At 44.6% G+C, this 22,674-nt stretch overlaps 2 pseudogenes; one reads left to right on the forward strand and one right to left on the reverse strand.

The window, feature by feature from the left end:
- Positions 1 to 2,270: 2,270 nt before the first annotated feature.
- On the reverse strand, positions 2,271 to 11,553 carry LOC107279035 (uncharacterized; annotated as a pseudogene).
- Positions 11,554 to 19,775: 8,222 nt separating this feature from the next.
- Positions 19,776 to 21,387, forward strand: LOC107278694 (acyl transferase 15-like; annotated as a pseudogene).
- The last annotated feature ends 1,287 nt before the right edge of the window (positions 21,388 to 22,674 follow it).

The following is a 22,674-nucleotide window of genomic DNA, read 5'->3' on the forward strand; positions in this document are numbered from 1 at the left end:
TGACTGCCAATGATTTGCTGTATGAAGAGAATATTTCCCATAGCAGGTCTCATTACCAATTCCTATTGGTTGTATGTGACACTTATGTGAGTATCCATCGATATATGGGGATATGCAATTTTCTTATGCTTCTATTCTTTGACATGGGCATGATCCTTTCATTTTACCGGCATTGGTGTGCACTCCAACTGCTGGTTTTCTTCCTTGATAGGAAGATGTGGTATACATGTTCTGAGGTTCCATACCATTTGCCAGCTCTGAACAGGCTCCCCCTCAAATTCTGGGGTTACTTTTAGTGACTATGAGCTTGAAAGTTCCTTTCGTCCCATTTTCACCATACGTCTCCAGTTACTTTAGAGATTTAAGGAGCCGGAGTTCTTGTCCTATTTATTTTTTGAGGCATCTGGACAAGATGAGGTATACCTTTGCATTCTTCGGTATTTCACCCTCCTCCGGTGCATTACATTCGGGTAATGCAACTTAGTCATGCTCTCCAGATCACAAAAGTGATAGGTAGTTATCCAATTCTTATGTGTGCTTTCCATACTTTCATTCGCTGGTTCTTGATTAAATGTGCATCCATCCTTTCTTTGACCATTTTTCCTGACATTTATCATTTTAAGGGTTATTTCTCTCCCCCTAAACGACTGAAAATAATCCTTCTTATTGTCAAGGAATTTAGGATAAGTTCGTACCTCTGTTAAAAATTTCCATTTTTTTTCGGTGGGAGCCCTTATGGTTGTGGGACATGCACGTGTGTCGAGTCAACACTAGTATTCTTTTAAGTGGACAACACATTTCGAATAGTCCGGTTATTGATATTTCGTTGTCTTTGGAGCTAAGAGTCCATTGAAGTGGCAGGAATTTCAATAATGGTGCGGTGGACATTTTTAGTCCTATTCTTGTGGACGTCCGGTACTTAGTGCTTTTCTTAATGTGCTGATGCCAACATGCATGATCTTGCAGGATCGATTTGGCAAGAGCGTAGTGTCAATTAGACACAATTGAAGCTTTTCATAAGTGCAGTATGTATCGGATGATCCATTAATGGGCTAAATATGTATGTGAATTCATGTGGCATGCGCGAATTCATTCCGGTATACCTTTCAAGGTATGTCGAAATTTATGTGGTGGTCGATGTTTGACATGCATCCGATGTTCGATGGTATGTGCGACCAGAGTGACCACGGGTTATGCAGCCGATGCAACTATGGCGCATGGTAGGAGTTGCATGGCGCGACCTAATGTGGCATGATTCGTCCAGTCCCCCAGTACAGCAAGGTTGCTAGTTGGTGCATCGTACAGCATTTAGTGCACGGAGCTAGTAGCGGCCTTAGTGTTCATCATGATGCTGTATGATGCATGCCAATGTCTGGTGCAAGTCTGGCGCGAGGCGCTCAGGCAGTGCGCGTGACAAATATCTCATCGTGGCGATACGACAGATGATGTGAGATTGTTTGTGCTATATTCATTTGCAAGATACTAAATTCTAAGAAACACTGACTATGAGATAGCCTATTTTAGCCTACATTTCTTAGTGAGGACATTGATCTCGCATGCTTAGGTGATGAGTATGCTTCTCTCATCTTCTAGTTCCCACAAGGGAACTTTTCTGCGAGAGTTTGCCATTCTCAAGAAATTTGAGGTGTAATCGTTTTTCTACCGAAAAACAATATCCTTTACAATCATTGCATGCAGTTGTGAAGGTAGTTCACGTCTTTGCATAGATTGAACTTGTCTCATGTCTCTCAATATTACACTTTGTGGTGCTTTTGTTCCACAATGTTCCTCTTTACCTTAGGCTATGCATATTGTCTATGTGAATAAAGTAAAATATCACTACTTCAAGGCAAGAAGTAAAACTTTATCATATAGCAAAATGCAACATAATATTGGAAATAAAGTCTAGCCATGCAAGGCGAATCACGAAATAAATGTTGTGCTCTCATAGAGCTTACAAAACCATTATTCAAAAATGTTCATAATGCAACTTAGCTCAAAATAAAATAGGAGCATCAAATACTCAAATGGAATCAACCAGAGTATTGAGCTCTGCAAAGATCTGCTCCTGGGTGACGGCCTCTTCATTTGCTTCGCCTGCTGCAGCTGTAGGGGCGTCAAGTGGAGGGAGTAGCCGCAGTGACGGCCTCACCCATGTGTGCTTCTGCGGACGCCTTGGGCTTCCTGCTGGCCTGGTATGCATCGATGACGTGCTGGGGCTCCTCGCAAATATGGCTCCAGTGACCCCAATTGCCACAGTTGTAGCATGTCTAGTCCTGCTGGCCATATGCCTTGTCATTGCGAGGTGGCTTGGCTTCCTTCTTGCCCTTGCCTCCCTGTGCTCCCTGGGCAGCTGGAGCTTTTCCCTCTGACTTCTCAGCTACCTTCTTCCCACCACGCTTGCCCCTCTTCCTCTGGACAGGCTTGCGGACCTTGTAACTGCTAGCATTGACTTCAAGGCCAACACTCTTGCCAGGCGGTTGGGAGACAAAGTTCTTGCGGAGAACCTCGTCATGAGATTCAGACACCTGCATGATGTCGATCATCTCGTCATACTCCTTGTATGACGCTTGCCTGTAGTTACAAGCGCTCTGCACAGTGCTAGGGTGGAAGGTGGAGAGTGTCTTCTCGATCTTCTCCGTATCCGTGACAACCTTGTCGCAGAGGGAGAGGTTAGTACAGATCTGGTGCAGCGTGGAGTTGTACTCGGAGACGCTCTTGAAGTCGGCGAACCTCAGGCGAGCCCAGTCCTGCTCTGCTTGGGGCAGGATGGTGTACTTCAACTTCTCGAACCGCTTCTTGAGTATGGTCCAAAGAGTGAGTGGGCTCCGCAATCCCATGTACTCATTCTTGAGCGTGGCGCAAAGGTGGTGCCGTAGGAAGTGCAGCACCGGATCGTTCTCATCAGGGGTAGGCGCTCGGTCCTGCGGGGTGCCCATCCCGATCGTCTGGCGGAGCTTCTTGGCTCCAAGGACGATCTAGACATCGGATCCCCAGGTCAGGTAGTTCTGGCCATGCTAAGCTAGTTCGGCGAACTCCTTATTCGTGATCCCTGACATTTTATTGCAAAAGTACTACAATAAGATAGTTGCAACTATTTCATGCTTTTTCCAATATTTATATTCATAGGGAATGCGAATAAAAAGTGCAAAATATTAAATAAATAAATACTAGAGTTCATATTAAAATGCATACAAATATTCATACAAAAAGAAAAGGTGCAAAAGTTGCATATATTCATATAAATACTGAAAACGAAAAATTAAAAATATTCATTAACAGTAATAAATGCCTTAATAAATTTAAATTCAAATTTTATAAGACAGAAAATGCTTAAATATGGAATATAAGCGACATTTGTAAAATTCAAGGGCCTATTTCTAAGTTTTACATGCGGGGAATGGATAAAAATGAACGTTTCCGAAATTCTACGGTCCTATGCGCAAAAGGTTTCCACGCTGGGAGTTATGCGCGTAATTTTTAGAAAATCTAGGAGCCTTTCTGCAAAATCGCCAATCTATTTCCTTCTTTCTTCTTCTTTCCTGCGGGGCCATGCGGGGTGCGGCCGGCGGCGGTGCGCGGCTGCGCGTGGTGGCGCGCGCGGCAGCGGCGGCGCATGCGGCAGCGCCATGCGGGGCGCGGCCGACATTGCGGCGTTGCGGTGCGCGCGCGGGCGCTAGAGGCGCTGTGCGGTGGGCGTGGAATCGGGCAGCGGCGCTGTGCGGGGCGCGGCTGTTGGAAGCTCGCGGCAGCCGCGCGCGGCGTGCGGCGACGCCGGGCGGGGCGCGGCCGGCGGCAGCTCGCGGCAATGCGAACGGCTGCTACGACGGCGGGCGGCGGTGCCGTGCGGGGCACAGCCGGCGGCGGCTCACGGCGGTGCGGCGGCGTGGTCGGCGTCGCAACGTGATGCCATGCTGCGTCGTGTCTCCGATCCGTGCTTGCATTGGTGAGGTTCGTCTCTGCCATGATGGATGATGCCGAGAAAACCCCAATCAACTAGATGCCGACGACTCCACCTCGGCGACGGCGGTTTTCATCGGGAGTTACAAAAACGGAACGAGGAACATGCAAAGATTTCCTTTTTTCTAAATTCAATCTACAAGATGCAAAGAGGATTCACGAAGCACTTCAAGAGGGTCCAGTAGAGCTTCGTACCCGATAACGTATTAAGCAACCCTCATGCTACACGAAGCAGTCCAAGAGGGTCACGTAATTCTACAGAAAGTGGAGACATAAAGTTTAGGGGTGAGACTCTTTATTATTTAATCCTCCAATCAACTGTACAAATGAGTAGCAACGATGGTCAGAGTTCGTTTGACATGGTAGTTGTTTCAATCTTTTTTCTCTCCATCCCAAAGTGATGGTGGCAGCTAATGTTTCTTGGACATATAACAGCCTTCCAGTGCCTCATCTTCTTCTCTACTTCGTAATAATGATACCCTAGTCAGGGTTGTGGAACCTTTAGGGTCAGGGGTATTACGCAACCCTCCTGCTACACGAAGCAGTCCAAGAGGGTCCCGTAATTCTACAGAAAATAGAAACACAAAGTTTAGGGGTGAGACTCTCTTTACTATTCAATCCTCCAATCAACTACTCTATTTTTATAGTGCATTCCAATATATGAAAGGTTCGGTGATAGGCCCATTAAGTGTATTTTGGCCAGACCCTCATGGTCCAAGCCCAAAGTTTCTTAACAAGGGGCACCTTTGCCCTGAGTAATTAGTGGTTTGGGCCAAGGGACCAGATCATGGATTGGGCCTTATTGCTCAACTAAAAATGGATCATGGTGCTAATGAAATTCTATTTTTGCCTATATAAGTCACTCAGCCTACTCAACCAGGCGAAATGGGCATTTCAATTTTTTTTCCTTTCCGTGGAAACCAGGCAGACCGTTCTGTGTATGGCGACCAACAGGAGGAATTTCATTTTGCCTCTCTCAAGTATGCCACGAGTTCTATTAATTCATCTCCCTCAACCACAAAAGTTGGTGTAGAGACTATCTTAACTATTAAAACCAAATCAATTTGCCTTCCCATACGGTTTTAATGTTAAGTGTCTATACATAGGAATCGGGAAAAAAAAATCCAGTGAGACGTTCAACAGATTCATCACACACTTGCTATGCACACTCATATAGTACAAATAGTTGATACCTCACGCTTTACTGCGAGATATACGAGTGAATGCATGCTATACGTTATAATCAATCAATAACTCCCCTAACCGTACCCTTTTTCTCCGCGTTTTTAATTATTTTCGGGCTATCTCGTTGCTTTACACATCGCTCCTCCTCCTCCCGGCTCCTCGCACGTGCCTGCGTGCGGTCACCAGTCCAACAATTTTTTGGGCGCTGTAGGGGCGTGCGCACGCGTCGGTCTCGACGGCAGGTTGGAACCGGTTTCATTAGTAGGCTATTTTGTAAAAAAAGTCTTTGCGTTTCCACAAAATATCGTATACGTCCTTGGACTGGTTCACAACCCGTTGTGTTTGTTACGAAAAAGCCCTCCTATTTCACAAAAATACAATGTGAAAAATAGAAAATTCCGTTTTAGGGGTAGCGCTATAAACATAAAAAACAAAGGGGTTTTTCCAAAAAACAACCACATATACCCCAAACCCTAACCACGAGTTGTTCCCCACTCCCCACATCACGGCCGCCGCCCCACCCACGCCCTGCGCCTCGTGCTCGGCGCCGGCGCCGGCGCGGGACTCCCCCCACCTCCGTCCGCCCTCCCGCAGTCGCCTCCCTCGTCGTCCGCCCTCTACCCGCCGCCACCGATGTCATCCGTCCTCCCCCCGTTCTCCGTTGACTCTCCTTGCAGGCCGTGCGACGGCGCGGCTCGTGGCCTCGTCTTCGGTGCCGCCGTAGTCAGATCCGGCCCTCCCGCGGCTGGATCCAGCTCCGCTGCCGCCGGATCTGGCGGCCGGAGGAGACGGCGCGACGGAGGAGGATGACCGCGATAGGTTCGTACGACGAAGCGGCGGAGGCCGATGGGTGTGGCACCATCGTCGCCTTCATCGTCCGCCTTCCCTGCGACACCACACTCCCCCCCTTGTTCTCCCCCCACCCCACCCACCGACAACGAGGCTTGTGGCGGCGGCGCATCCGGCTGTGCACGGGCGCTGTGCCACCGCCGCCTGTCATCTCAATCGGGTGCTTTTTTGGCCCGATTGAGATGGCTTCCTTGTGACGGCCCACTAATTTCAGGTATTTTAGAGGCCATCATAGATGAGAGGATCTGTACTAGTATAAGTATGTTTGAATAATGTGAAAATGATGTGGAGATAATGATGTGGCATTGCTTGCATATTGAGTTCTAAAAATACAACAAAATTATAAATGATATGTCATATTTGCATGATATTTGAAATACTCTAGATAATAATTACTAGTGTGTGTGATGATGTGGTAGCTTGCATGTGATTGAAAAATGTAATTAATACTTAAGACTTGTAGCGAGAATCACGTGAAAAAATTATTTGCTCGAGCACTAATCCTTAGACACATATGAGTTAATATTGGTTGTGATATCTCTCCTGTTACTTATATCAGTTATGAATGTTCGTGGGGTAACATATGACGGAATAACCTATGCACTGTCAAATTTGCTTTATATTTTACTACTGGTGAGACTATTTGGTCAAAACGTAGTTAATATATTTATAAATTTCTAGATAAACGATGAGTAGCCACTGTTAATTATTTAGAAAAAAAAAAGAGAAAGAGAGCATGACTATTCTATGTGATAATTTTTTAATATCAAATATAGTCCTAATATTTTCCAACATACGTCTAGTTTATTAGAGAACGGATGGATGTTTGCTTGTAATAAGTATAAAGATTCGAGAAGAGAAGTACGGTACGTAGTATGTACAGTACATATTTATATGTACATGTTAGAATTGTTTTTAGTTTTTTGCGGTGAACAGAAGTAATACGTATGCATGAATGTTTCTCTCGTACGTAGCAATTAGGTGGGACAGTCCCAATCGTAATTAAATCGTAAGTACATTTTTTTGTTCGTTTTTTTCTGCGAGTAGTAAGTATGTATGTTTACATACAACTATTCACGGATATTTTTTTTATTCAGGAAGGTTAGCTGAGATGTATTTTAAATAAATCTCATTTAGTGTCCATCAACTTAAATAAAAATCAAGAATTTGATTTTTTTTCAGAGTTTGTAGTAAAGTAACTCGTTAATTACAGTGCCGTTTGTAGAGTACTTATGTATATACACGAGAGATTTATTTTCTCAATCTAGTGAATCACTAGTGGAGAAACCGTTTGTAGTCCCGGTTCGTAACCCCCTTTAGTCCTGGTTGTCCAACCGGGACTACGAATCCGGGACTAAAGATAGCGATCTTTAGTTCCGGGTGAAATAACCGGGACTAAAGATCGATCTTTAGTCTCGGTCGGTAACACGAACCGGGACTAAAGTTCGGTCAGATACGTGGCCGGTTGATTCATCTTTAGTCTGTGTACCATTTTTTTTATTTGCATAGCCCTGTTTGCTGCATGGTTGATTATATATATATATATATGTATTCTATATATATGTATTGTATATATATATATATATTACAATACATATATATAGAATACATATATATATATATATGTATCTGTGTATGTGTATATGTATAAATACATATATTACACACATATTTATAATTTAAAGCACTTAACATTTTATGTGTATATATGTTACCAAAATATATATTAACACTAAAGTAAATGTACGTACATATATAAATATATATATATAAATGCATGTATAGTACAATTTATTTGCTCGCTAGCTATAGCTACGACTTCGACGCCAGCGTTACGTCAGAAGAGGAAGGACCGACGTTATGGATTGTCGATCCGTCGTAGTAGAATTCACCATCGGGAATAAGGTCTTCTTCGTTGATGAACCCCATCAGTTGTTCTTGAACAGCCGTGATAAAATCCTTGTATGGGAGATTTTTCCTCATGTGAATACGCTATCATTCGAAAAATAATGACATATCAATATATGAAATTAATATACAACTTAACAAATCGATACGCAATGAAATTTTGAATGGTTTATGTATACATACATCGAGCTCTCGTGTGGTGTATATTTGGTTTGATAGGCAGTGGGCATACTCGCATACGTAGTAGCCGCATAAGTTAGTTCCCTGGTCCTGCTTTGCACACTACATGAGAAACGATGAGAGATTTAATATACTCTTTATATTAACTGTAATTAGAGATTCAATTCAATATAATTTTGGATCATGCATGTACTCACTGGAAAATGAAACCTCCGTCCAAGTTTTTCTTTCCAAGTCCCGCGGACCAATTGACGGAACCGATTCTAAGCCCTACATGTGCAGTTGCAAGCTATAATTAATTAATTATTACCCGAGATCAGCATAATAGCAACAAAGTCCCGCGACTTTGGAATAGATGGCATTATATTACCTGTCTATCAGTTGGAAGACCTTGTCAAAAACCTTCTCCTCTTTATTCATTGAGTCGTATACAGTGACTCTGCATGCGTCCAAGTCAAAAAAGAACTGGACCCAGTGGAATATGGAATATGCGTGAGATGAGATAAATATCAGAATGTACATGTTATATGTATGGGAATGAAATTTGTTCGAACGACAATAAAAACTCACTCTGTGTTGTACGGCAATAGTATGAACGTCTTGAAATGCTGTTGCGTTAGGAGATGGACGAGATTGTCCTCTGTGTCTTTCTCGTACTTGTCGAGCATTTCGGTGTTGATTTTCCGAGGGTCAATGAACCCAGTATCGTAAACCCCCCGCCGTCAGGCCCTTTGAATCTCCATTCTACAACAATGAAAGGAAATTATTATTGCTTACATATATGCCAGGAGCTAATTATTGAACGAAACAAATCGAACTCAAAGATACTTACAAAATCCATGCGCTCAGAAGAGAGACGTCGAGGGCGTCCAGATGATACCGATCGAAGACATCCTTGAAATGGATCCTTAGAACATCTTCTCCTTCCAAGAAGTCGGGGTTTCTGATCCTCGCTCCGAACATCTCTCTACCCTTGGCGCTCATTTCCATGTACCGTTCATGGAATTTGTACATTTGTGTTGGTAGGGACTGCAGCTGCTCAGGCCTGACAAGCGGTTTACCGAGTTCAAACTTGTATGCCACTTCCGCCTTCGGGATTGGTGCGCCTCCAACCAACTGAGCAACAGTTAGACCGGTGTCCGAAATGAAATACGTTATGCCAAAGTCTTCGCCGGTCGCCAACGGCTCGACCACTTGGTTTGGTTGTTCTCCAAGCTGAGGAACTGGTTTGGACTTCTTGTAATAGGCTTTCCTAAGTGTTCGGTCATAGTCCGTTAGCTTTAAGGCCTCCTTGTTTGTGGTGGACATTCCCTTGAAGAAATTCTTCACGCTCGGGTCAATAGGTATCTTCTTTTCAGGACTCCGAGGCTTGAGTTGCCTCTTCACTTCTCCTGCCACATAAGCGTCAAGCTCCTCTTAACTGCAATCGTACGGCGGCTCCTTGTTTTTGGTGGTGTCAACTTTGGCCTTCTTCGTTGCCCTTGTGCTGGCAGGAGGTGGAGCTTGGCGAGACCTTGTCTTGGGAGGTGCAGGCGGACACGGTGGAGGTGGAGGTGGAGGAGGCGGAGGAGCCGGAGGAGATGGTGCATGAGGAGGTGGCGGAGGAGCCAGAGGAGATGGTGTAGGAGGACATGGCGGAGGAACCGGAGGAGATGGTGCAGGAGGAGACGGCGAAGCCGGAGGAGATGGTGCACGAGACGCCGCTTGTCGCCCAGGGAGGATGATGTACCGCTTGCGCTATAGTATAATGGCGTGCCTTGTGTCTCGTAGATGCGTCTCACCATCTCCTCCTAGGTAGTCCAACTCGAGGTCCTCGTACACGGCTTCCACCAGCTCAACTTCGACCCTCGAGTATCCTGCTGGAATCGGCCTGCAGTGGTAAGTCCCTGAAATGTCCGTTGGGATGGCCATTCCCGACGCCACCTTCACGTGATGAGAGGTTATCTATTAGTAATCAACCTAAGCAGCAACTTGCGGAACGTACAAGTCAAAAATCATATATTACATCGAGGATACCTTGATTGATAAGTTCTTGAAGGGAATATGCAGCTCACATGGTGTCCGTTGCGTGATCTCATCAACGGGGCAGGTGGTTTCATCATGGGTTTGCATGGCGTCCATGCTATGTGATCCTACCTGCCCCGTTGAGGCGCAGCTGCTACGATTACCTGATTGGCTGACCATTGGAGGAGGTATGTACGGCTAGGGATCATGTGACCGATGTGCTGCCATGCGTTCATCCACCTTCCGGGCCACCTAATCTTGCATGCTGAGCTCGTAGCTCGATACCCTGTACTCAAGATCTGCAATCTTCGCCTCGGTATCTCTCTTGCTCCTCATCCGACTCCTGTACGTGTGGATGTCCTCCTTGAATCAAATCTTCCAGGGAATCACGCCTTTTACTCGTGTTCGTCTTGGATGCTCGGGAATCTGTAGGGCGAGTGACAGCTCGTCCTTCTCTCTGTCGGGTCGGAACGTGCACTGAGAAGAGGCTTCCACTATGTCCGTTAGTCGACTGGCAGCCTCACGTATCTGATCGCTGAAGACCAGGGAGCCATCAACTGGGTTAAGCGTTCCACCGTGAGCATAGTACCAGAACTTCGATCGATCCGGCCATTTAGCGGTGGCCGGTTCGATACCCCTCTCAATCATTCTTGCCTCCATCTCCTCCCACTTCAGTATTGCGACGCTATAGCCACCTAACCCCAAGTGGTGATGGTACTTCTTCTTGGCAGCGTTTTCCTTGTTTTTGACCATCATCGCTTGCCCTTGTTGCCCTGTCTTGTCAGCAACGAACTCGTCCTAATGATCCCTTAGCTTTGGGAATACGTCGAAGTTCGGTGTTAGTACCTTCAGGATGTATTTCTTGTACAGATGTCCCTTGAAGCTCTTGAACTGTTCTGCCATTTTCTTAAGAGTCCACTGTTTCACTATGTTCTCCGTACCCGCAGGGAGCGTGAACGTCTCGAGCATTGTGGTCCACAGCTTCTCTTTCTCTGATTCCGGGACAAAGCTGTCATTATCCCCGCGTGCCCTTGTTCTGCGCTAGTACACCTTCCTGACAGGCACGTTATCCCTCACAACCCAACCGCTGTGTCGTACAAAATTCTTGGCTACTTCTGCCGGGACACTAGGTCGGCCGTCTGCGTCCACCTCAGTTATGATGTGCCGACCCTCTATCTTCTTCGCAGCACCTCGTTGTCCGCGTGCCCTCTTCTGTCCAGTGGAGGGATGACTTCCACTAGCCGCCTCCTCGTTCCCCTCCGCATCCCTCTCCACGTTGCCCTCCTCGTTCCCCTCCGCATCCCTCTCCACGTTCCCCTCCTCGTTCCCCTCTGCATCCCTCTCCACGTTCCCCTCCTTGTTCAAGTACTGGTTTGGATCCTCGTTCCCCTCTTCTTCGTTCCAGTACTGGCTGCTTCCCTCTGCGATTGTATCGTACAGTATCTATTTCTCATCACGATCAGCCATCTGTTCATAGAAGAAATATTTGCTAAGCGTAATATTAAAACTCTACTAATCTTGTATTAAAACTCAAATAATCATATATGCTAAGTCTAAGTGTCGTGTATTAGAACCCTAGATAATCATATATGCTAAGTCTAATTAAGTTTCGAATATTACATCTCTAATAATCTTATATTAAATCTCTAACAATCTCTAACAATCAAATATGCTAAGTCTAATTAAGTTCCGTATATTAAACCTCTAATAATCTTATATTAAATCTCTAACAATCTCTAACACTCACATATGCTAAGTCTAATTAAGTTCCGTATATTAAACATCTAATAATCTTATATTAAATCTCTAACAATCTCTAACACTCACATATGCTAAGTCTAATTAAGTTTCGTATATTAAACCTCTAATAATCTTATATTAAATCTCTAACTATCTCTAACACTCAAATATGCTAAGTCTAATAATCTAATAATCACTAACACTCACATATGCTAACTCTAATAATCTAATAATCTTATATTAGAAATCTAACAATCTTATATTATATCTCTAACAATCACATCTTTACATCACTTGCCTGCACGAATTCCTTCGAGGGCTAGCTACCACTTCGGCTTGAGGGACGACGACGATGACGTCTTCTCTGCAACATGCAAAAAAAATGTATTAGTCTAAACGCAAAGGAACATATAATGTATTTCACGTTTTCAAGTATATATAATCATATATATATATATATATATATATATATATATATATATGCTAAGTTCAACAATAGTTTAATTATCTCGTTCGTACACGTTTCGCTCGCGTTCGTTCGCGTTCGTTCACGTTCGTTCGCGTTTCGTTCACGTTCGTTCGTGTTCGTTCACGTTTCGTTCATGTTCGTTCACGTTTCGTTCGCGTTTCAATCACGTTCGTTTACGTCGTTCGCATTCGTTCACGTTTCGTTCGCGTTCGTTCGCGTTCGTTCAAGTTCGTTTGCGTTCGTTCGCGTTCGTTCACGTTTCATTCACGTTCCCCTCCACATCCCTCTCCACGTTCCCCTCCTCGTTCACGTTCGGGCGGCTGTGCGGCAGCGGAGCGGCGGCGTGGCGGCAGCGTGTCGCGGCGGCGGTGGAGCGGCGCGGCGGCGGGGCGCGGCCCGAGGGCGTGGCGGCGGCGGGGCGTCGCGGCGGCGTCGCGCGGTGTGGCGGCGCGGCAGCGTGGCGAGCTCGAGGCGGGGGCGGCGGCGTGGTGGCGCGGCGGCGTGGCGAACTCGAGGCGGGGGCGTCGGCGTCGTCGCTGTGGCGGCCGCGTGGACGCGGCGGCATCGGCGGTGGGGGCCGCGTGGAAGTCAGGGTTGGCATCGGCGGGAGGCGGAGGAGGGGTCGGCATCAGCGCGTCTACGTCGGCGGCGGCGTCGCCAACGAGCTAGGCGGCGGCGGTTTCGAGAGAGAGAGAGAGATCGAGATCGAGAGAGAGAGGCAGCGGCGGCTCTCACCCGGGAGATGCGGCGGCGGCGTCAGCGGCGGAGGCGGCGAGGACCGCGAGACGATGGCGAGAGACGACGGCGGCGTCGGCGCGGGGATGCCCTAGGCAGTGGCGGCGAAGGAGAAGCCGATCGGAGGAAAAACTTTTAAGTGTCGGTGGAGAATACGAGGGCGCATCGGGAGTATATATACCCCTAGATCTTTAGTCCCGGTTGGTGAGAACAACCGGGAGTAAAGAACCGGGAGTAAAGATATCTTTACTCCCGGTTGTTCTCACCAACCTGGACTAAAGATATTTTTCCGCTATTTCCAAATTCTTTTTAATCCCGGTTAGGGTTAAGAACCGGGACTAAAGATAATAGCACTCAATATTGAATTTAGTTGCCTATGTATTTCTAAAATAGTAAATAATGCATTAAAATTATTTAAAGTCAAAAAATTAATGACAAAACCTTCAAAAAATTATTGTTGTCTATAGTAAATTAAGTGGATAATATATAATAAGCACGTGAATGATTTAAAATTGTTAAAAATTCTAATAATCATATATAACTAACATATGCATGATATTAAATTGTTAAAAATTCTAATTAACCTATGTAAATACCACATGCATGATTTAAAATTAATAAAAATTCTAATAATCATATATAATTAGCATATGCATGATATTAAATTGTTAAAAATTCTAATTAACATATGTAAATCCCACATGCATGATTTAAAACTTTTAAAAATTCTAATAATTATATATACCTAGCATATGCATGATTTAAATTTGTTAATAATCATATATAACTAGCATATTCAATAAATCCAAAATAGTTTACAACAATTACGGCAATACATCGGCGGTGACGGTTGTCCGCACGTACTTTCTCCTCACTATTGTTCCTTCCTTGTGATCGCTATGTGAGTAAAGGGTGTCTTCATTTGATAGGAGGATGCTAGGGTCAATCGTCACCGTGAAAGGGGGTTGCCCATCAAACTGATCGTAATCCTCGTCAGTTTTGTCCTCTACTCCGACGATTTTTCTTTTGCCTGGGAGAACCACGTGGCGCTTCGGCTCGTCAGGCCCTTTGACCTTCTTTCCTTTGCTAGACATGTCCTTCACGTAAAAAACATGCGTTACATCATTGGCAAGGACAAAAGGTTCGTCCGAGTATCCAACCTTGTTAAGGTCAACATTTGTCATCCCACTGTCATCAATCGTTACGCCTCCACCAGTCAACCTAACCCATTGGCACCGGAACAGAGGGACCTTGAGAGGTCCATAGTCAAGTTCCCATATCTCCTCGATGGCACCGTAATACGTACCAGTTGTACCATCGTGTCCCATGGCATCGATACGAACAACACTATTCTGGTTCGTGCTTTTCATGTCTTCGGCTCTTGTGTAGAATGTGTACCCATTGATCTCATATCCCTGGAATGTCGCGATCGAGCTAGATGAACCCCTCGCCAGGAAGGCCAGTTGCTGGTTAATCGTCTCGTTATCCATGAGATGTTGTCGCAGCCATCCGGGGAAAGTATCAATGTGATGCCGTGTAATCCATGCATCGGACTTATCGATGTTTCTCGAGCGAACTAGAGCCAAGTGCTCCTCGATGTAAGGAGCCACCAATGAAGATTGTTGTAAAACCGTGAAATGGGCTTTACGGAATAAATTGTTGTCTACCGTCATTATTGCTTTCCTTCCGAGAGTCCCCTTTCCCCGTAGTCTCCCTTCATGGCGTGATTCAGGTACCCCAATTGGGCGAAGGTCTTCAATAAATTCTACGCAGAATTCAATGACCTCCTCTGTTCCATACCCCTTGGCGATGCTTGCCTCTGGACGAGCACGGTTACGAACATACTTCTTCAGAACGCCCATGTACCTCTCGAAAGGAAACATGTTGTGTAGGAACACAGGCCCGAGAATACCGATCTCTTTGACTAAGTGCAGGAGCAGATGCATCATTATATTGAAAAATGAAGGTGGAAATATCAACTCAAAGCTGACAAGACATTGCACCACATCATTCTGAAGGGCTTCTAACCTATCCGGATCGATGACCCTCTGCGAAATTGCGTTCATGAAAGAACATAGCTTTGTTATTGTTGCCCGGACATTGTCTGGGAGGATACCCCTTATTATAACTGGTAGCAGTTGTGTCATCAACACGTGACAGTCATGAGACTTTAGGTTAGTGAACTTCTTCTCCTTCGTGCTTATTATTCGCTTTATATTCGTGGAGTATACAGATGGTACCTTGATGCTCTCAAAGCATTGAAACAAACTTTCCTTCTCTGCCTTGCTAAGAGTGTAGCTGGCTGGACTCAAGTAATGGCTGCCTTTCTCCTTTGGTTCCGGGTGAAGGTCGCCGCGTTGTTCCATATGCTTCAGATCATTACGTGCTTCCAGTGTATCTTTTGACTTTCCATCTACACCTAGGAAGCCAAAAAGGTTTACGCAAAGGTTCTTAGTAAGGTGCATCACGTCGATTGTGTGGCGGACGTCCAAGAATTCCCAATAGGGTAACACCTAAAATATTGAGTTTTTTTTCCACATCGCCGCGTGACCATCTTCGCTCTCTATAGGCTGGCTGCCAGGCCCCTTTCCAAACACTACTTTAAGATCTTTCACCATAGCAAATACTATTTTTCCGCTGCGATGTTTAGGCTTCATACGGTGGTCTGCCTTATGTTCAAAGTGCTTGCCTTTCTTCCGTACTGGGTGGTTTGCAGCAAGAAATCGACGATGACCCATGTACACAATCTTCCTACAGTGTTTAAGATCCGTACTTTCTGTTTCATCCATACAGTGAGTGCAAGCCTTGTACCCTTTGTTGGACTGCCCGGATAGGTTGCTAAGTGCAGGCCAATCGTTGATGGTTACGAACAGCAGCGCTAGTAGGTTAAATTCCTCCTGTTTGTCTTCGTCCCACACGGGGACACCTTCCTTCTTCCATAATAGTTTAAGATCTTCGACCAGTGGTCTTAGGAACACATCGATGTCGTTACCAGGTTGCTTGGGGCCTTGAATAATAATCGGCATCATTATGTACTTCCTCTTCATGCATAGCCAAGGGGGGAGGCTGTAGATACAGATCGTAACAGGCCAAGTGCTATGGCCGCTGCTCATCTCTCCAAAAGGATTCATGCCATCCGTACTTAAACCAAACCGTATGTTTCGTGCGTCTTTTCCAAAGTCTTTAAATTTTCTGTCGATGTTTCGCCACTGCGAACCATCTACGGGGTGTCTCAGCATCCCGTCCTGTTGACGTTCTTCAGCGTGCCAACGCATCATTCTAGCATTCCCCTTGTTCCTGAACAAACGCCTTAGCCGTGGTATTATAGGGAAATACCACATCACCTTAGCAGGAATTCTCTTCTTCGTTAGCTGCCCGTCAACCTCACCTGGATCATCTCGTCTAATCTTGTATTGTAGTGCTTTACAAACAGGGCATGCTTCTAGGTTCTCGTACTCCTCACCGCGATATAGGATACAATCATTTGGACATGCGTGAATCTTCTAAACTTCCAGTCCTAGAGGGCAGACTATCTTCTTAGCCTCGTACGTTGTATCGGGCAATTTGTTTCCCTCCGGAAGAATGTTCTTGACAAGTTTCAATAAATCGCCAAATGCCTTGTCACTAACACCATTTTTTGCCTTCCATTGCAAGAACTCCAGAGTGGTATCCAACTTTTTGTGCCCCTGCTCGCAACCTGGGTATAACGATGTTCTGTGGTCCTCTAATATCTTGTCCAATTTATGGGCCCCCTTTTCACTTTCGCAGTCCTCCTTGGCATCCTGCAACATCTGACCAAGATCATCCGCAACATCGTTATAATCAGCATCTCTATCCTCCTCGCCCGTTTGATTTCCTTCAAATCCAGCGTACTGAGCAAAGTCTGGAATATTGTCGTCTTCCACTTCATCTTCTTCCATTTCAAGCCCTTGCTCTCCGTGGGATGTCCAACAATTATAGCTTGGCATGAATCCCGACTCAAACAAGTGAAAATGAATAGTCCTGAATGCAGAATACTCCTTCTGATTCTTACACTTATTGCATGGACAACAAATAAAACCCTTCTGCTTGTTAGCTTCGGCCACTCTCAAAAAATAATGCATGCCGTCAATAAACTCTTTGGACCGCCGGTCAGCGTACATCCATTGCCGATCCATCTACATGAAATAAAAAAAAATCGTACACAAATAATCATTCGTACAATAATGATAGTCATACAATAATGATAAAATAATCACAAACTCTTTCAACAGTCATACAATAATGACATACCATTATTCATACAAAAATTATAAAATATTCCGTTAAATAATTCTTATTTATTATTTTTGAAGTTTTAAATTCTTTTAATTTTCAATTTAGTTTGTTTTCTTTTATTTAAGATTAACTTTCACTATATTTTCCTACTCAACTATTTTATAAAACCTTCTTTAGCAAATAAACAAAATTTCTATATATTCTTTCTTTTCCCACACAAATTTTCTCTCTCATCAACTTACAACAAAATTTTGGAGACAAAAAAGTGTGCAAAACATAGCTCCAAATGTAATATGACAAAAAAACATTGGAGGATGAAGTTGCTAACCTTTTAGGCACCTCCGATTCGTATATAATCACCAAAGTAAATTCACTATAATTTTTGGCATGACCTCCCCTCTTTTTTGAAGAAATTTTGAAGCTTGCTCAGGCTGGAGGAGGAAGAAGACATATATAAAGGGGTGGGACTTTAGTCCCGGTTGGTGTTACCAACCGGTACTAAAGATCAGCGGGATCTTTAGTCCTGGTTGGTAATACCAAACGGGACTAAAGTTACGATCTTTAGTCCCGGTTGGTAGATCCCCGGGGGGCCTGACAAGCCCTAACAGCATTTAAACCAGGACTAAAGATACCAACCGGGACTAAAGATCAAATATGCCCGTTACCCTTTTTAATCGGGACTAAAGATCATCTTTAGGCCCGGTTTTTATTGCAACCGGGACTATTGTGGAAATAGCCCGAGCGACGAAAGATGGTTTCTCCACCAGTGGATGGTAGTACGTATTTATATGTATGATTCTCTCTTAGCAATTAAGTGGTACCGTGGAGGGCTAATCCTTCTTTTTTTCAATCATAAATCGGGACTAAAGATCATCTTTAGGCCCGGTTTTTATTGCAACCGGGACTATTGTGGAAATAGCCCGAGCGACGAAAGATGGTTTCTCCACCAGTGGATGGTAGTACGTATTTATATGTATGATTCTCTCTTAGCAATTAAGTGGTACCGTGGAGGGCTAATCCTTCTTTTTTTCAATCATAAATCGTATAAGTACGTTTTATTTGTTCATCTTTTTCCATGAGTAGTTGTACGTACGTGTATTGTATACGTACAACTACTCGCGATAGAAATTCCGTTTCTGTTCGTTTTTCTCACGGCAACAAGTCCGTTTCTGTTCATTTTTTTCCGTGAGTAGTACGTACGTATATGTATTCTGCTCATTTTTTCCGTGAAGTACTACGTACGCTACGTACTACATAGTACTACTCACGGGAGCAATTCAGTTTTCTAAAATTCAAGGGAGGTTAGCTGGATGTATTTTAAATAAATCTAATCTAATAATTTAAAATATAAAAGATTCACTAATTAAATTAAAATCAAGGATTGTATGTTTTTTTATAGATTTGTAAGGTTTCTCTAATTTATTAGAGTACCGTGTGATGGCATATGAGCATTTGTAAGAGTGTCACATGTTGGTTTATGAGTGTTTTTAAAAAATTTAATGGACTTTTAGTATTAGATTATATAGATATACGATATTATTTTCAGATGAGCTTATAGCTAGTATTTAGCTAGATATTATTTTCAGATGAGCTATAGCTAGTATTTAGCTGATCTACTATTAAACTTGCTATTACGTGTATTCCTCTTTTTCATTCAAGCCATTTTTTTAATAGACACAAGCAAATAAATTTTAAATTAAAAAAACAATTACCTGTTAACAGTTAATATCGATTTGAAAAGACAAGAGCATCTTGCTATTCAAGAGAGGCCTAAACAGGTTTTCTAAAATGTAAATTTTAGGATTTATATCAAAATCAGGCCTCTAACAGATTCCCAGCCAAGGTCCTAAAATTTACCCACACCTAAAAGCAGTGCCAATCTCGCCCAGAACTTGGGAACATGTACGCCCTCCCAATGACACTCGATTATCGCGCCACTTTTTTACCTGTCCATGCTAATTTCTTTCTATTGGCACCATTTTTTCTTCTGCCTGCTTCCTTTTTTCCCCTTCTCTCGTCATCATTTTCTTTCTCACGCTAGCTCGCACACGCCGCCGTCACTTCGCCACTTAGGATTTCCACTGGGTCGCCTCCAATCCTCCGTCCGTGCCGTTTCATTCGCCATCTCCCGCGCCGCCTTCATTCCATCCATAGTGCCAGCGACCGTCCATCTGGTGCACCGGCGGCCCTCGTATTGGTGGGCAGCGGCCCTTCATCAAGTGCGCCGAAAACCCCTCCTAACGTGAGGGTCGTCTAGGATATTAACCTGCAGACTGATGACACAGCCGTGTAGAGGATCAGCTAGGCCTTCTGTTTTTCCCACATTAGAGGCAAATCTGTCGTCAATACAACCTTCTGTTTTTCCACATTATAGGAAAAATCTTGTATCAATATAACCGTGGCCGGCGAGGGATTCTCTTACGGCGGCATAGAGGTAAGATAGCACTTTAAAAGGGCTAACTCCGGCATGTATGGTTCTATATATACATGATCCGTAATGCTTGTCCTAACTTATTCTCAGATCGAGCTAGAGCCTAGACATAGAGAAAGTATGAGCATTGTGGTGAGCAAGTCGGCGCCGGTGGTCGTCCGGCCAACGCTGCCGCCGGTGAAGACTTCCGGCAGCAAGATCGTTCTGTCGCCTATGGACAAGCTTAGTGCCATGACGCCAACCACAGTGCTGCTTGCGTTCGACCATCCCATCATCCATAACCATGAGGGCATCCGATCATCCTGCATTCAGATGCAGGCCACGGCGGAATACATCAAGAGAGGTCTCGCTCAAGCACTTGTCCACTACTATCCTTTCGCCGGCCGCATTTCCTGCGACGACGACGGCGGCGATTTTTACATCGACTGCACCGGCGAGGAGCTCGGAGCGACGTTCGCGTGTCATCGACAACCAGCCCACTGACGCCGAGACGGCGGTGGTGCAGCAGCTCGCCTTCAACTGCACGCCCGACGACGACCACCTACCTCACTGTCTGCTGTGGGTGCAGGTCACCACGCTGTCCTGCGGAGGCTTCGTCGTCGGGGTGACATGGAACCATGCCGTGGCTGATGGTTTCGGCATAGCACAGTTCATACAAGCCGTCGGCGAGCTCGCCCGTGGCCTGCCATCGGCGCCGTCCGTCACCCCAGTCAGGTTAGATGACCAAAACAACGCCGTTTCTCCCTTCACCATGGCCTTCATGCAGTTAGCAGACAGGCACAAGGTACCAGACCTTACCTTCAACAACGTGACCGTCCCGTCGAGGTTGATGGACCACATCATCCGAGGACGAACGACCAACGTCACCGTGTTCGAGGCGGTCGCCGCCGTGCTTTGGCAGTGCCGAACCCGGGCGGTGATGACAAATCCAGAGGCCCCCGCCGTGCTGCTCTTCGCGGTGAATGCGCGAAAGTATCTCGGAGCCAAGGATGGGTACTACGGAAACTGCAGCACGATGCACGTGGCCGTGGCGAAGAGCGGCGCGGTGGCGAACGCCGACATCAACGACATTGTAGACATCATACGGCGCGCCAAGGAGCGGATACCGGAGCAGCTCAAGATGACCGGCGGCAGCGACATGACGATGCTACGGGAGCTCGCCGATGACCATCGTCTGGATGGATATGAGAGCCTGCTCTACTTGACATCCTGGCGAAACATCGGATTCGAGGATGTTGATTTCGGCAGCGGCAAGACGGCGAGGGTGATGACCTACCCGCAGAGGGAGGTGTTCTCCAAGAAAATGCCCATCTGCTTCATGCTCAAGAACACACCACAAGGGGCTAGGGTGATTTCAGGCTGTGTTAAAGCTCACCATGCCGACGCCTTCCATCAAGAAATAGCCAAGCTCAACGCCACCACCTAATTAACTCTGCGAGCTACCTACAGTATTATATAACACATGACTCTCAGATCATAATAAGTAAATAAATCCATCAAACAAACTATATATGCCTGGTGTTATCATGTACCCTCTCAATTTGTGCCATTTATCTATAATTAGATTTATCATTATATCGTTCACGCATAAACAATTCATGAGCCTATCCTATCTGTATAATAACAAGCCAGGTGCTCCCTTCATTTTTTAATGTATTATGCCATTGAATTTTTTAAATACGCAAGACCATTTGTCTTATTAAAAAAATAATCTAATATTCATTTGTTTTTATTGAGATTTGATTCATCATCAAATATTTTTTAAGCATGATTTAAATATTTTTATATTTGCATAAAAATTTTGAATAAGACAAATGGTCAAACTTTGATAAAAAGTTAACTGTGTCAGACATTAAAATACGGAGGTAGTAATCTCTATTATTGTACTTCATCAATTCGTCATGAAGAGATCTACTCCCTCCGTTCATATTATATGTCGTTTGATTTTTTTTTCTAGTCAAACTAATAAAGTTTGACCAAACTTATAGAAAAATTTAGCAATATCTGAAATATCAAATTAGTTTTATTAAATATAACATGGAATATATTTCGATAATATGTTTATTTTATGTCGAAATTACTACTATGTTTTTATCTAAGGTAGGCCAAGCTTAAAAGTTTAACTAGAAAAAAATTAAACGACTTGTATTATGAAACAGAGAGAGCAGTAAAGTAATTCTTTTTTAAAAAAATAAATCATCACAAGACAGTTCCTATTTCGTTGAATGTAGCAGCAAATTCCAAAAACATTCCGTCAGGAGAGCGGAGAAACCATGTGCTCTGTTAGCCCTGACAACCATCCTTGCCACCTCAGTTGGCGCCCCTCGCCGCTGTTGCATCGAATACAGGAACCAAGCCAACTAGAGAGAATGAATGGTTGGAACACACTTTTAGTGGAAATAAAAGTAACACTTAAACTTGACAAAGTTTAAATGCACCGATCACACGGCTGGATTGATGTCAGTCTGACCGCAGTACTCCGGCCGTTCTGACCACCGCCTTGAGCCGGTTGGACCACCTCCCTATCGCCGGTATGACCGCCTGCTAGTTAGACCATACAATGAACTCCAGTCAAACCGTCGGGATCTAGAAAAACACGTATCGATGAAACTCTTGAAAGTAGATCTACTTTATTGCATCAATATGTGTTTACAAAGTGCATCTAAAGCTAGCATTCCTCTCTCAACTCTTTAACTAGGATTGAAGCGTCGAAGAAAACCCTAACTTTTCTCTCCCAAAAAGTCGATTTCTTCTAGCCTCAACCCCTCATGTATTTATACCCACAACCTGCTTCTTGTCACTGTATTACTGCACCAAGTCTGCTGCGCCCCAATGCAGTAATGCTTGAAGTGTTTCTCCCAGGATGCACCCTGGCCGTGTTTCAGCAAACTTTTGGATATCTTACCACAAACAAACTGAACCCCCCCTGAACCAGATGATGTTCACACTGGTGGAG

This window comes from Oryza sativa, chromosome 10, assembly GCF_034140825.1.
Source record: "Oryza sativa Japonica Group chromosome 10, ASM3414082v1".
NCBI lineage: Eukaryota > Viridiplantae > Streptophyta > Magnoliopsida > Poales > Poaceae > Oryza > Oryza sativa.